Consider the following 12,914-nt stretch of genomic DNA (forward strand, 5'->3'; position numbering starts at 1 on the left):
TCGGTTTTGAGTCGATGTGTCCTCAAACCCTTATGCACAGATCCTACTACCAGCTCATCTTCAGGAGACCCGGCTGTCAAAAGGTGCCAGCAGTCTCCGGTGTTTCATGTCCTAGGACACCCAGATCTGCTTTGAGTAGTTAAAGAGGCCTAAACCCCCTCAGGATCATGACGATCTCCATATACCTCCAACTGCTGCCACTGCATGGGGTTTTGAACCAAGAACAGCAATGAAAAGCAATTTCGCGAAGAAAGCGCAGGGTGGAACAACTCATCATCCACTTTTGCATAATGATCTATTCATCCTCCTTGGTGGAGTGAAAGATTCCTCATTTTGGAGGTAACACCTCTAATCAAGCTGTCTCTTTTTGTCTGTAAGGCTTTGCAAGCTATTTTCCTCCACTTGCCAGAGCGCAACCACGCACCTACTGTGAAAGGAGTGGCTGAGCACTGACTGCCCTCAGCTCTAAGCAGGAGGGCAAGAACACCGAGCACCCGCAGTCCAGAGGAGCAGGTCCTGCCTGGCAAGGGGGGAACAAGCAGATCTTGCCGCAGCTCACCACGAGAGCCAGGACGGGCTGGTTGTTCCACCAACTCGCTGCACCTTCAGTGGCCTGGCAGAAAAACCTCCTCACTTTCTCTTACCTAGTTATGTTCTCCTTGGGAAAGCCCCACAGAAACAGCAGCCTTATCTCCAAGGAATGGCTCAGCTGACAAAAAAATCCCAACAAAACAACAGACCAACCCCAAAACCCAAAGCAAAGAGAAGGAAGCAGCCAGAAGCGATTACCTATCCACCTTCAGGGACCAGCCCTGCATCCCAAGCCATTGCCATGAAGCTAACACACCAAATACAGAGAGAGCTCACCAACAACTTTAAACAACCACCATCAGAAAGCTCCAGAGGCGTTTTGCTTCTTGAAACCCCAGCACAAACCTTGCTTCAAGCCTGAGCATATGAGTTTCTGTTAGAATAAATAAACAAACGCCCAGACTGCGCAACTTGTGATCCCTGCCATAAAACAAGGAAGGACTGGACTGACAGGAGTGCTGGCTGGCAGACCTGCACTGGGACACTTGCCCAACACCTGCCTACACCCAGCTCAAGCTCCATCACAAGAACCACAGTTATTCTCAAATTAGAGACTGGCAAAAACCACAGCGTCCTCCCTTTGATAAATAAACAAATGCCAAAAAAAAAATTTCACATTTGGGCGAAAGTCCTCACAAGAGGTCAGACTCAAAAGTTTTACCCTAGAGGAAATGGAAGAGAGTTGCCAATAAATCAGATAAGCAACATTCTAATTTTTGGTCTGAGTATCTATAGATCAAGCTTTAGCTAAAAAAGGAAACAATGCTTCACATAGGTTTGTTTAACTGAGAGACTCCTGCCAACATGAAATGTTTCCTCTCTTGATCCCCCCCTATCAAAGCAGACACACCTGGCTGTGTGGCTGCTGTGGGACATGCCGGGAGTGGGACCCATGGCCCATAGCCCTCTCTCCCACTGCACCACACGACAGGTGAATGGCCACAAAGCACTGGCTCCAAGGAAGCACAGCAGGGGCATACTACAAAACACTTCTCCACCCATGCTCCAAAAACCATAGTGAAAAACGGCTGCCTGTTCTACACCAAAAATTACTGCACCTATCCAGGTAAAGGGGAGCTGACATTGAGTACAAGGAAAGTATCAACACCCTCTCCCCAATCCACACATCTTCCTTCTTTCTCCTAAAGCACAGTCCATCGATGACTTGGGTCCCTGCTTCAGGAGAGCCCCAGGTGTTCACAAAAGCCAGGCTCCTCAGCACTACAAACACACCTTCTGAAGACACGGCCCTTAGTCCCTGTGCACGCCATTTCAGAAAGCACACCTGCAAGCTTTTGGCCTCAACATTTATAACGGCACAGGAGTAATCCTCCAGCATCAGCTTTCTATGTTCAGACTATCAGACATTAGACCATCCGTGGATTTTTTTTTTTAATACTTGGAAAGTAATTTAAAAATAGAAATGAAAGCATAAGCAAAACCAGAATCCCATCTCACTTACTCTGTCATTTATTTAATAGCACAAGTGTGGGAAAGCCCCATCACCAGGTCAGAGGCACAATCTAAGAAACAAAAGCTTCCTGCTGCCCTCTGGGTTGTGAAAAGAAATACAGGAAGATGCATTATTCCAAGCCCTTCGGCATGACTTCCCAAAGACAGATCAGCATTTTTCGAACCGGGAAAACAAGCAATTGGGCACAGACTGTTACAAAAGGCTTCTTGTTTTAAGGTCTCTCACCGACTGCTCCACTTTGTAATTTTGCCAAAGGTATCTACACTCCTGGTGTTCCATTGGCCAAATTCAACGCTCCTGTTCTCCAGCTTTTTACTCCGGTACCTAGCAAGATGGGAAAGAGGAAGCAGCTCCTTCGTGCCCAGCTCTGACACACTTCCAAATGTCGGAAAGCCATGATTCATGCTTCCCCTCTGCCCACTGAGAAGCAAGCAGCGGAGGTTTGATAACAGCAGTGGCAGCAGAGGGACGGCTGGAGCTCTGCTACACTCACGCTGTGTTAGCCTGGAGACAATGTCCCACAGCCAGGTGACACCACCATATGGTACATGCCACCCCCTTGCCTGATGCGGCAGCCCTGTGACAAGGACAAAAGATTTCCTTTAAGTTTGAGGTGGTTTTGCCTATCTTTTCTACTGTTGTTGATAAAACAAGCTCCAAAAGACAACGGCTGTTTCTAATGTACAATGATGGAGGGTTGGCAAAACCAGAAATTCCATGTGTGTCGTCCATGTGTCCCATCCCTAAGTCTCAGAAAAATTAATTCAAGAAAACTAAAAGACACAAAATCGGATAGTCTTGCCACCTTTACAGTCATTCACTATGAGTACTTACAGCTGAAACTGCTGGACAGGAGAGTTAATACTTTAACATATTCCTTTTTGGCAGAGAACACAAACTTCAAAGACCTACTTAAAAAGAGTGTGCTTAGGAGTTTACCTTAATGAGAACAGATCAAAATGCCGTAGTCATACTGATAATTATAGCTATACCAGTAAATTTACCCAAGCTGGGAGCACAACTTTCTTACTAAACTCCTACAACGTTGTGTTTTCAGCTTTGTACCTACCTGAGATTTTCCAGGATGGATTTTCTCAGGTTGAAAACATGTAAGAATTACTTCTGAAATAATCCTCTTTTTGTTATCTTTGTATCATGACCCATCATTACAGCACTGAAGTCAAGATGCACTCAATGAACATGTTTTCCTGGACATACAAAGCTTAATTAAAAACCATTGATTATCTGACATCCTCCTTCCAGGAGAAAGAATCACATGCACCAGCAAGCTGTTTTCCTCAGTTCTGGTGTTTGATGAGCACACCCATCCTTCGAAGCAGGAGACAGCACCGTCTGCGCCAATTCTCAGCTCCCTTTTCTAGATTTCAAAGTAAGAAAATCCCTGTCTCCTGCACAGACAAGGTTCAGCCTTACAATGCCAAGTTCCACCGTGTCCATGGATCATGAGCTATCAGTCAGAGGGTTTTTTAGGGAAACTCTGGGTATGTTAGTGCAAGGCCACTGACTAGCTTAAATTAAGATATTCTTCTTTTCCTCCAGTTCTGAAGCAGATGAGCACTGGGTGAGCCTTGTGCTGTGGAGAAGCTCGCTGAGCTGCCTCTGTCACATTTTGACCACAAGAAAAAACAACCCAAAAGAAAGGTGCCAGAACTTGATGCTCCTTTAGTGTTGTTTATAATTTGATTTAACTTCTGAGCTGGATTATTATTGAAACATATTCAGACAAAAGATTTGCCAGTCTTTTAAAAAGTCATAATTCTGTACTGTTGTTCTCAGCTGTGCAACTGTGTGGCAAGGAGTGTCCTGCTCACAACATCCCTTTGGTATTTAGAGGAGATGAATGTTAATCCTAGTAGGGACACTGCTTCCACAACTCCATCCTTACAGATTAACATCCAAGTCTTTGCAAAAGATGTACATACTTAATTCCAAGCATATCAGAAAACACCCAGCATGCATCTCTCAGCCTTGCTCTTTTAGGCCTCCTGAGGCTTCAGACTATTTGGAAAAAAAATAAATATGAATAGGAGCAAATTAGGGGAAAAAGTCTTTGGGGGGAAAAAACCCCAACCAACCAACCAAAACCAAACATAAACCAAAAACAAACAAACAAAAAAAAAACCAACAAAAAAAACAAACAAAAAAAAAAAAAAACACCAAACCGAACATGAAAAGTGATCAAAGAATAGAAACCCAGAAGGTAAGGACAGAGAAAGCAGAAAGCAGAGAAAAGAGCATTAACTTCAGAATCACTGTGAGAGTGCTGTTGAATTACTGCTGTAACACTATTCAACTCTCAAGTTCAAATGTAAAAAAAAAATTCCCCCAAATTCTGCAGAGTTAAGCAGTTATGAAAAAAATGTTGAGTTTGTAAGATTTCTTCCCGTGACAGAGTTAAGCAGGTCAGATTATTTACCAAAGGGAAGTTCAAAAGACTCAGGCACTCAATCTATAAATAGCTAGTACAGGAAAATGATACTTGATGGTAGGAGATAGTTCTTACACGTTTTCAGCAACGGCACACACAATCCAACAGATGTGACCTGTAGCTAGCAACCAAGTTTAAAAAAAATATATATATATGGGTAAAGCAAATGAACTTACGTAACTGTAGGCTTCTCGAGACCTTGTTATAAATGTAGAAATACCACACAGCTCCCCTTTAACCTCTGCCACAATCATGTGGCCACTACTTCTCCAGAAACAGCCTCTAATGGCCTTAAGAGTCTATCCAGCTGAGCTTTAAAAAGACACTGATTCCCAACATTAAAAGTTCAGCCTCAACTGGGTTTGATGATACCTAATTACAGATGAAAAATAAAGCCCTTCACCACAAAAATTATCAGATGAAATTCTATAGCTATGTCAGACAAGATCAGGAGATGACAACAATGGTAACATGTAATTGCAAAACATTTAAAAATACCAAAAGGTATATTGAGTATCCTGAAAATATATTAGGAAAGAATGGAAAGTAAATCCTTGGAGAGGTACAAATACCTATGCTGTTTAAATTTCTTGGACACTGGCATTTGCACCTGGACTAAGGTTGTCAAGTTCCTACAGAAAATAGATAAACAGTATAATTCAGTCATTTGGTAACCAAAAAAAAAAAAACCAAAAAAACAACCAAAAAAAGTAGAGAGTATCAAGCTACAGTGAAAGCAACTCTTCCTCAGAAGGCACTTTAGACTATTTTACAGCATTTTACAGATTTAGACTATTATACAGCAAGCAGAGGCATTCATTTTATCATTTTATGGCAAACCTGGCTCTCCTTTTTGGAAAAAGTAGTAACAAGGTTAAACTTCCCTCAAATAAAAATAATTAACTACTAAATCCCATAGCTGACAGGCATCCTTTGCACCACTCACTCAAAGATTTGATACCCTGAGAACACCTAAGCACCCTCACCTTGAAATCTTTTAAGGATTTAACCTCACACAATCATCAAAGCAGTAAGCCAGCAGTCTTTCCACTTGAAATGTGGGGGATTGCAGCAGGTAACAGTCTGGACACAGTGACAATTTCCAGGTGTTTTTTGCTGTCAGCTTCTTACAGCACATCTTTTGCCATACCGCTGCATACTGGAAAGACCAGGCAATGGACACAACTGGGTCTATTGCTACCACACGCTCGTCTCATGCCCTGGATACCACGGCAAGGGAAAGATGTGGATTAAGCATGCAATGCCACAGAGCGGGAACCTCCGATATCACACATGGAGCCACAGCAGCCAACCTCACCACCCAGGGCTCTCCAGCTGGTAAGATGAGCAACGGAGCATCTCACTTACGCAACAGCTCAGCTGTTCATGGACAGTGATTTCCTTTTATCATTAATCTGCAATTAAAAAAAAAGTATGAAAGAGACAATGATGTAAAAGAAAGCACTTTCTTTCTTCTTCCTAGGCTGTCCCCACAGCAGAGCTAGCAGCGCAATATTCTCCTGAGGTCCTATCCTCTTCAGAGCAGCCCATCTACTGCTGCTTTCTCTTCTGACAGACCCTCTCCCTCCCTGCCCCAAACACAGACACCCCCACCTCTGGCCACGCTTGGCCAGGCAGGCAGGAAGAGCTACCTGGGCAAAGACTGGAGCCAGGGTGGGAAGAGTCAGAGAAGGAGCAGCACTGGCTAAGCTCCTGCTGAAATTAACGAAAAGGAACAGGGTGCACAGGGAAATAGAAGAGTGCAAGTGCTCTTCCAGGAACAAAACATAAAACAAAGTCACCATTCAGATGGAAAAGAGAGGGCTGAGCACTGAAATTGTCACAAACTCTTTATTTTTACAAACTGTACAAGCCAGACCACAGGGAGTCATTCACTTCACATTGTTGGACACCAGTATCTTAAATACACATCTCAAAAAACAAAATTAAGAATTCCAAGCCTGTATTTTCAGTCATTTAACCAACAAGCTCCAATAAAACTTGGAAGTTTAAAATAAGCGTGAATCCATTCAAAATGCAGGTAGTTACACTTCAAACAGCCTGAAACAGTTAAGAAAAAACATATCCCGTGGCCACCGTAACTGCAGGACAAGTTCCCATTGTTCGAGAGGAGAAGTCGGGGGGCCCAGTCACAAAAGGCTGGATCAGCAGTTCTGGGCTGCAGCTGGCAGCCAGGGGCTGCACACCTCGCTTTGAGCTGGGATCAGCAAAGCCTGACCCACTCAAGCACAGTTTCTCTTTCTCCTCTGCAGCAGAAGTCACCATGCTATGTTCAGCAATATGCTAGTGCAATTGCCAAAGTGGGGCAAGAAGAGATGCTGCAGCACACCCTGCCTCCCAGTGCACAGAACGGGCCACAGACGCACTCAGTAACACAAACGCTTGAAACCAGCATACACCCAACACCAACAAAACATATGCAAATATTAGTGTGAGAATACAGCCCAAGAAAGCAGAGGTGTTTGGGGACGTTCAGGGACTGTGTTTGGTAAGACTGTGCTCTAAGTAACCCCAAAAGATCTCAAATGTGAAATCTGTAAGTTGAAAAAATTACTTCGTATCCAAAAAAATGGAGAAGGATCATGCCAAAGAGTGAGATAATTAAGGTGGAGTTTAAATGACTAACAAAAAACTGCTGGATTACAGACATTTCAGAATATTTTATGACTTTGCAGATGAGAACGCCATTTCATTTGACTGAAAACAGGTGTCAGAAAGGATGCTCTGTATCTTTTTGCAGCACTGGACACATTTCTTAATTTTGCTTTTAGATAGATGCATTTGATCTCCAAGTGCTTGTACATGTTCCCAAGCCCAAAATAAGACAAAGAGGAAGTATGTCTGCACTTTAAATAGTACTTCCTTTGACACTGCCTCTCTTCTTTCCTAAGCCTGCAAAAGCACCTTTGAATCAAACTAAAACAGAATCTCAAGGCTGGCACATACACTGAAGATTACAATTGCTGTGCAATCCATTAATTGAAACAATTATCCAAATGAGTTGTTTTGTTTCTTTAAAATAGGCATAAAAAAGCAAGCAAAGCTTACCCTACTTTACAGGACAGAATACCTTTATGAAAATCAGGAAAATTCTATTCAGAACAGTTAAAGAGGGAAAAGAGAAGCATATCCTTCAAAAAGGAAGAACAAAGGCATTCCACAGTCCATGTGTAGGACAGAAACTAAAACAGAGATTAATTTTACAAGATGACTGAATGGCCTGCTGAACCAGGGTCTGTGGGACCAATCTCAGTGAACTCCATGGGAGCGAATGACAACATTCCCACAGGAACAGGCTTGGTCTGCACAGCAGCAGAAGTCAAGTTTTATCCCTATAGCTACACATTTTCAGATTTCTTCTGTCACATTACGCCATTCTTCTAAGCTACTGGCTTGCAGAAAATCAATTAAATTCTTTTTCTATGGAGAAAATTTGATCCAATATTCTATGTAATGTTCCTACTCAAGTTAAACTGTGAGACTCTGATCACAAAAGGCCCTGTGAAGGGAAGAGCTAACAAAAGGAACAGATTTTCTCTTCCAAGAACAGCACAGTGATTACTGTAATATTACTTTTCTTTCAAACCTCCAAGATTGGTCTCAAAAATTCCCTTTTAGTTCCATTTTAATTAAACCTCAGAAGCGTCAGCTGTTCAACAGCATACCTATTAATCCAGACCAAGCAGAAAACATTTTAACAGACTGATAACTAAAGTGCTTCAGAGAACAGCAATGTGCTGGATCTTCACCGGCTGACTGCTCTTTTTCCCTGTGCTCTGGACAGCACAATCTGTCTTTTTGCCAAGGGGACCAGCGTAAGATGTTCCTTTTGGGACTGGAGCTCCTCTTCGTTCCTAAGCAACAGATTTGCATAAGCTGAAGGAGCAAAGAAAAATGCTTTTCACATCATTTAGTGGCCTGCCTGATTAAAGTAAAAGACAGAAGATAGCAAACAGCAGCTGACAGTTCTGTGTGTCACAGATTTGACATACTGTTAAGCTTTCAAAAATACATCTGTGATTGGAATAAAAAAAAGGCTCAATAGGTGCAAAAGAGAAAACAAAAATTCTGGCATTGAATTATCCCATCCCAGCACCATAGCAATTCCCAGAACACCCACATAATGTAAACAATTAATTTAGTATTAGACACCTACGGGGCAGTGTGGCTCACATTAACTGCTTTGCCCTGCCACTGTAGGGGCGCAGAGAGGGAAGCAGGCTTCCAGGCACAGCCACAGGTTTGAGGGAAAATGTAAGGCTAAAGCACAGAGGTTTTATGTTTGGTGGGGCTTTTTGAAAACCTCAACTGTCCAAACTAAAAGCTCCTTGTGTTCAGTCATGTATGTTTCTTTCATGCAACCTTCTTCATTAAGGTAGCCTACATTGCTACCTGTCCAGCTTCTGTTCCCTGCAGGGAAACATCATGACAAGCAGTCCAGGTCTCTTTACACAATACTTACACTATGACTGTGCGAACAAGGTTCAAGCGCTCAGTGATACACCACTCTTACCGCCTCGAAAACCAAATTCTGTGTGATACTGAACACTTCAGCAAGCAATGGCAGCACCATCAGTGCAACCTGAAAGCCACACTTTCATGAGTCAGTACTGTTCCTCCCTCCCTCCCACAAGATAATTAAGGTCAGGAGGACACCGCTGCTAAGGATGCTGTCATTTAGCTGAAATGGCTTGCTGACACACTGACCACCAGCACTCAGATGATGATCAGTCATGCTTGTCAAGTAACTATAGGCTTTCTCTTCCAATGTCCTGGATGAATTCAAGCACATTTCCAATGACAGGAAGGCCTGACACTCAGTATCATCAGGTTATAAATGGGAATTCTCAGGCTCTTTGGACAAAGCCTACACCAAGCCTGGTGAGCCACGGTAGGACACAATTGCTTTTCTTGATGCCTGCCACCAGCTGCAGGTCTACTAGCTACTCCCTTTTAAAGCATCAGTAAAAAAACTCCCACAATTAGAGGACATCATGCAACCCTAGCACTCCCATATCACAGCACAAGGCTGGAGTCACCACGTTCTTGCTAGCAAGTCAGCACAAGAGCAGATTTATTTTTTCCTGCTCTGTTAGCAGCCAGCAGTAGCACATAGATGAGTACATACAAATTCTACAGCAGCAGCACCTGCAGCAGACAGCAAGTCATCACCAGGTATTCCAACAGGAAGCCTGGCTAGTACTATGCATCTGCAGCATCCTTCCGTATCTTGAAGCTCTGGAGGAGGGATGCAACTTGCTAATGATAAAATACAGGGTCAAATGCTATCCCCATGCAGGAATCTCAAGTGCAGTGTGATGCACACACTTCAGAAATGGGAAACTGGTTCTCCTCATCCCCACTCATTTTATTTGAGAATCCACTGCAATGATATGGGAGAAGCTTAACCCTGTAAAGTTTGCTCCAAAGTCATCCCACACATGCGAACAAGGAGAGAGGGCCTGTTGCTGCAGCTTGGTCTGCAGCACGCAACTCCCTCTGCAATGGCACTTGCACTACAGGAATTCACAGAGGGCTTTGGTTTGGTTTGGGTTATCTATGTACATAAGCCAATATAAACTAAAAAAATCGCTGTTGGTGGGGCTAGATGGCTGATGGGGTTTGTGCTGATTTACTGATTAATCCTTAGAGAGCTGAGTTAGTTCTGAGTGAACATGGAAAAAAATTCATTAATCCTAAACTTACGTACAGATTAAAAACCCTTCTGCAATACTTGGTCTCTCTTCAGGCTAGAATGGAAGACTGAACTGTTGCCTCATTCTAGGTTAGGTGTGCCGAGATCCATTTTGCCACACTTACTTTAACTTACTTTTAACTTTAACACTCCCTGATATTACATCTTTGAGTTGCACCAACTGCAACTTACATTTTGCTTGTCCTTCAACTTCCAGTTCTCTTATTGCTTCTTGACTAACCTCCTCTCCTTCTCTTTTTCATACTCTTTTCCTCTCACTGAGTTCACTCCTCCCCTCCCCTTTTGTTTAATCTTGTTTTTCTGCTTTGGCCATTTTACTGTGACACTGCTGTTATCTCCTGCAGCTGTCCTCAGCGCACATTTCTTCCATACTTCTGTTTCTGATTCTTACTGGTGCTGCAAGGGTGTGTAAGGAAGCAATGCTGCACAGCATTGCTTTGGGCAAGACTAAAGTTTAGCACAGAAGCTAAGCACTGAAGCACAGAGCTCATGGCAGGTTCAGCAGCTGTGAAAAGCTCTCTCGTTTCTTAGCAAAGATAATACTGCCAGTGTAAGGATTCTGCAAAGAACAAGGAAGAAAGCAGCAAGAGCAATAACCACCCCAGAAAGCACAGGAGAAAGCACGTGCACACGGAGTTAGCCTGGCATTGCTCAGACACAGCACCCTTCATCCTGCAGAAAGAGCACCATCACAAATTGCTCATGCTCATACCTATTCAACATGGGTTTGGTTGGTTGTCCTTTATATTTGGTGTGGAGGAACTGCTGTTACTTTAATCAAAAAAGGGCACACCTGTGCACACACACTGAAAGGAGCAGTGGACAGTGGGCTGAGCAACAGTCTGTCACATACAGGCGAGGGGGATGAGCCACAAAGATGGAAAGACAGGAGTCTGGAATCTTCAGATTTCCATCTAAGCAACAACACAACCCCTCAGCCTTACGCAAACTGTTCATTTAAGCACGTGAGTTCTGGAACTGTGCTTGGATTTCACAAAACTGGGGAGAAATAAAGAACAAAACATGGTTTTCTCAAGGGAGGGGAGGACAGCACTCTCTTCCTGAGCCGAGTTCCAGACATGGTTGCTCCAGGACCAGCCTTACCACTTCCCAGCGGAACCTGCTGGGCAGTAGCCCCTTCCTCCATGCAGGCCACCTGCCACAGCACCACTGGGGGCAACTGCCCACCTAGGGGCAGCCCCCCAAATCTCCCTTCCATAGCTTTTGTGTTATGCATCCAGCTCCGTCTTACAGCATATGCCCCCCAATCACGACAGGCATTAATTATACCCAGTGGGAAGTTTAAAAAGCCAACGAAGGCTTCAATAAAACTTACTCTTTAAAACAAAGGCTGTGTGCTATCATTCCCACTCCTTCCCTCTACCTGTAAATACTTAGTGAATCAACAATATAACTCTCTCAACTTTCATTTAAGAAAAAAAAGTAATTACACCACTTTATCTGAAAAATAGGTTGGAAGATATGTTAGGCAAATTTGTACTATTTGTGCTTAAAAGTAGCTTTTCATTTAATATCCAACATAAGAATAATGTGCAATTTTGCAAAAATTATGGTATTTAACTAGAACAGGCTTCAAAAACTGTTAAGAAAAAAAAAATGTACCACTGTGATCACTATGGGAAAGAGGGGGAGAACTAAACAAGAAGCAAGTTATAATTTAATAGTTCTCTTTAAAAATTAAGGAAATACTACAGGACAGGGTGGAGGAGAAAACAGAAATAAGCAAATAGCTTTTAATTTCTTAAGCTTTCTTTTTCCTCTAAAAAAGCTCATCATCTGTAACATTTTATACTTTCACTTTTATACAATGCATGAAAATATGCAGTTTCAGTGAAAATTCATCAAAAGCTTTACTTCTGATACCACCTAATAAGCATCCACATCTGTTTTACCTTAAAGTTTACCTGAACTTTAAACTCAGAATGTATAATTCAGTGTACTCTCCTTATCGATTTAATATATGTCAGTGAGCCCACTTAAAATAATTAGAGCTATACTGAAAGACTATAAATCAAGTTCAGGTCTACATCATTTTTATTTCCTGCCAACAAAGTGTCCATGTCCCTATGAGAATTAAAGTATTTTAAAGTGACATACAGCACTACAATATTTTTACCTAAACCCTGGAAACAAATATACCTGTAGTGCATAAATTAAGCACCTCCAAAAGTTCCTTGTACCATTTACACAGCTGGAATCACACTACTCAGCACATCAACTCTTGAAACTCATGTCCAAACATAATACCACAGTACTGATTTTGAAATCTGAGTATTTGTTTCTAAAACCAAAATGACCATTTATTTTTTTCTTTGACTTAATATTTTATTCATTCATAAGAACATTACTGATGCTCAACCTGCTAATCATTTGTAGAGAATGTCTTACTAGATAAGCATAAGTCTAGATCCTGCCTGAAGTCTTAAGATGCCTTTCAGTGGAGGGAGAGGAATGGGAATGGCATTTTTTGCTCCAAATGAGTAATTCTTGGCTTTAAAAAGTTGCTTGATCATTCTATTACCTCCTGGCCAATATTGCTGAAAAGCAGACCAGCAGAAACCAGCCCTGTGAGAGGCTTGCTGGGACACATCCCATTAAACTGAGAAAATCTCCCACATCTGGTCCAAGCATGGAGAAAACAT

At 42.5% G+C, this 12,914-nt stretch overlaps 1 protein-coding gene across 2 annotated transcripts in view; it reads right to left on the bottom strand.

Moving 5' to 3' along the window:
* The window catches only part of CYFIP1 (cytoplasmic FMR1 interacting protein 1), a 76,199-nt gene that overhangs the window by 58,235 nt on the left and 5,050 nt on the right, over positions 1 to 12,914 (bottom strand). The window contains exon 1 of one of the 2 annotated variants that reach the window (XM_080375304.1): positions 5,883 to 5,904. The exons of the other annotated variant lie outside the window; for it this stretch is intronic. The gene's annotated coding sequence lies outside the window, so the exon portion shown is untranslated. Of the gene's footprint in view, positions 1 to 5,882; positions 5,905 to 12,914 lie in introns of those variants that run through there. 2 annotated transcript variants of the gene reach the window in all.

Source organism: Falco punctatus (genome assembly GCF_963210335.1).
Source record: "Falco punctatus genome assembly, chromosome: 2".
NCBI lineage: Eukaryota > Metazoa > Chordata > Aves > Falconiformes > Falconidae > Falco > Falco punctatus.